This window comes from Pinus tabuliformis, chromosome 1_1 (assembly GCF_031772625.1).
Source record: "Pinus tabuliformis cultivar Carrire ecotype Pingquan chromosome 1_1, CPIR1, whole genome shotgun sequence".
In the NCBI taxonomy this organism is placed as follows: domain Eukaryota; kingdom Viridiplantae; phylum Streptophyta; class Pinopsida; order Pinales; family Pinaceae; genus Pinus; species Pinus tabuliformis.
This window is the reverse complement of record NC_142297.1, coordinates 69,692,488-69,695,985: the sequence shown is the minus strand read 5'-3', so window position 1 is coordinate 69,695,985 and position 3,498 is coordinate 69,692,488. Positions and strand designations below refer to the sequence as shown.

The following is a 3,498-nucleotide window of genomic DNA, read 5'->3' as shown; positions in this document are numbered from 1 at the left end:
ATGTATCATTTATGTTGGACACCTAATCCTAAAGGGTTAGTGTGGAAGTCGAATGGACAAAAGGAGTCCAAGAGACCTTGGGATCTGAAACCCAAGAGTCATATGTTGTACTATAAATGTATATCTTATGGTAATAAAAAAAGGCACTCACTGATTTATCTTTCTCATATCTGTCTTGCTATCCATGTGAGTTTAACATGGTATCGGAGCCAAGTTGTTTTTCTGTGGCCTGTTATGTGCATGTCAGTCCTGCACCTCTGCCCATAATTCTGTGCTCCCGTGAATAGTGCTGGCCTAGTCTTCATTACCTGTAACACTCCATTAATTGTGCCTGCGCCTGCCTGTTCTTCTGAATATAGAGCGTCATTACACCTGCGCCTCTACTGTCTGAAAATTCTCTGCGCTTGTCAGCTATGCGTTTTATATATTCTGCCATTCTCAGTCTAACGCTCAGCTTGTCGCTCTCCCATCGGTTCCGCTGGTCGCTCTGTGCTAACTGTTCTAACGCCTCTCTTGATTATTTGACTTCTCAACGCTCACTGTGGTGACTGTGCGCTCAAATCAGTTATATCCTTGCTCCTGAAATTACAGTGGTTTGATGCTCTGCATTATTCTATGTAACACACTATCCTGCGTGCTACTCCGTGACCTGCACTCCTGGAATTTTGACAGTCTTTATTGACGTAACGCTCCTTCGTTTTTTATTCTTGTTGACTAGATTATGATGAATGTTGATTATTGCTCTGGGATTGATTCAACAACGTACTAGTCCAAATCTGCGGTTTTGAGTGTGTTCTCAAAGAATCCGTGAACCCCAAATCTGCGGTTTTGAGTGTATTCTTAAAGAATAAAGACTTCGAATACGTCTTGAGGGAATTTTGCTGGGATTGATCTGCTCCAAGTTGGGTGTCTGCGTTGAATGATTTTGGGCATTGATATGCTAGATACGTTGAAGACATTTTGAGGTTATTGGGATTGTTCTGCTGCAAGTTGGGTTCCTGTCTTGGCGTTACTGTTTCTGTTGCTTCACTGAAGGGTTCCTGTCTTGGCGTGGCCTTCGGAACAGCATGACCTGAGGTTCTGGGATATGAATTGCATAGTGCACCCAACCAACAGATTGACAAATTCCTATTGCTCTCCATTCATCCTCATCGAGAAGTTTGGTGTTCGGATGGTTTCGAGCAATATGTTCAGGAAGAATAACGTCCCTGTATTCGTATGTATCATCGTAATACTTTGGTGAATATTGAATGTATCTATCTTCTAAGGCCATTTTTCATACCAGAAATGGGATCTCAAGCGAAACAAAACAAGCGAGTTGCAATAGTGGGTTGTGAGTTTGACCGAGTCACGGCTCCTCCTCTGCAGCAATCAATGAACTATTGAAAGTGGCACGCTATCAAACACATAAGCAATTCCGCCGGATTGTGGTACTGGGAGGTGTATGCTCTGTGAAGACCGTTTGGTATTCTATGGTATGTATGTTGCACTATATTGAACGATGATGTTTGCTTTGGTTCTTGAACTATTTTGAAGACCGTGGGCCGTGTTGAAGATCGATCTGTGTTGAAGCCAAAACTGTGTTTGGTGTGCGTTTTTCTTTGTGAATCGAAGGAGTTAGTAGTTGATGTTGCGAGCCGCATTGTGCCGCCATAAAGTGGCCCTTTGAAGCTTCCCGCCGCCGTGTGGAGTTGGTGTCAATGTGGAGTTGAATCTGCAGAACGTTGTGCCGAGCGTGAAGCTGTGTGACTTTTCACCTTTGAAGTTTGTATGTACATTGAATAATGGTACGCTGAAAATTCATTTAAGAGAACACTGAGGCATAGTAGTTCTGCAAGCCGTGCCAAACTAATTCTTGAATAATATTTCGAAACTACTAAAATATTATGCTCAATAACACGCTGCCTTAAGTCCTCAGCAGCTTTATCACCTAAAAATCCTCCAGGCATTGTTCTTTCCTGCCCAAATTCAGCTTGGTATATCTCCCAAAATGGAACCCATTGTATCACTTCCATAGTAACAAAGTGCTTCAACAATGCACGAAATTTAGGAATCTCTAATAGCTTTTTATCTTCCAAGGTGGCATTCAGAAGGCTCGACTGCATAGGGTCATGTGGTGACAGTACTAGGTACCAACAGATTTTTCTCAGCACAGGAATCCATTGTGCTGGGTCTTCCTTCACCGAAGGTATATCATAAATTGCCTTGTAGCTACGGCAGATTTCCAGATAATCATTATTGTGAGAGTAATACCTAATCATCAGTTCATAGTATATGCGCTTCAACTCCAGAAGTGAAGGGATATCAGGAGGAGCCTCTTCAACCATGAAACAATTTGAGCTGTGTTTTCCATGTGCATATCTATAACATAACTGAGGTGAAGATTTGTGAATGCCTGCCTCAGAAATTGAATATACTTTCTGTTGTATCGTGCAAACCAGAATAAAAATGCAGTAAGGTTTGGGTTCGTGTTTTTTGCTTGCTCGGCCTTCTTCAAAGCTTCTATTATTGTGTATTTGAAAATTGGATTTGAAGGATATTTTTAGTTCAATAGAGTCAGGGGTTCAAATCTTTATTTGCTGCAAGGTGCTGGTGTAAAATTCAAATGTGAATTCTCTCATTGAAATAGTGTCCAGACTTTTATACTTGAGAGATGACATTGAGATTAATTTGTATAAGGTATTTTCTGTGGTTGTTTGGGAAAGGTTCCAGTTAAAAGAGGACGTGTTTCCACCTGTGTAAATTGTTGGTTGAGAATCTTTCTAGTTGAGTCTAATCAATAGTGCAGAAAGGGGCTAATTCCCTTTAGTCTCTTTGTTGTACGAATCACCCTTGCTGTGTGTCAAAAGTTCCAACTGCTGTGTTCACACCATATTCAATCCAAGTTCAAAGCAAGTTTGCAGTTGCTGTTGCCCCAGTTGTGGTATTAAAACCCATTATAGTGCATCTCGACTGCTGCATAAAGATTTTGGTGAGCTGATTGTAATCTTTTATGCTGCACACTGATCATTTGCTGACATTTATAAAGGATATTGCTGTGTATTGTGAGTAGATATTATTTTTTCTGCATTAAGACAGATGGCCAGAATTAGTGAAGTATTAGAGTTCATGAAAACTCTTATACAATCTACTGTTGATGACACATTAAAAATCAACAAAGAATCTCTCTCAGAAATTCAGACATGCTTATATAATGCCCAGGAAAAGATTGATTTTTTGCAGCTTGAATCACAGCTACAGCAAGAAGAGCTACATAGACATCATTTTGAACCTGTTTTTGTTCAGAACGTTGAGACAACCATCCATCAGCAGCATGTTAATAATGGTACAGTTCATTCAAATAAAGCAGCAGTTGTATATGCAGATGCAGAAACTCAATCTGCACTTCCCAAGCCCATCATCAGACCTTGGGAACAGCTTGTCCACAACAAGCACATAACTGGTCTTGGATATGACAAGGACTTGTCCTTTCATATTCCAGACTATGCCAAGCCCATT

The 3,498-nt window shown here is 40.7% G+C and overlaps 1 pseudogene; it reads right to left on the bottom strand.

Annotated features, from left to right (window-relative positions):
* Nucleotides 1–1,697: 1,697 nt before the first annotated feature.
* On the bottom strand, nt 1,698–2,327 carry LOC149211618 (26S proteasome non-ATPase regulatory subunit 12 homolog A pseudogene; annotated as a pseudogene).
* Nucleotides 2,328–3,498: the final 1,171 nt, after the last annotated feature.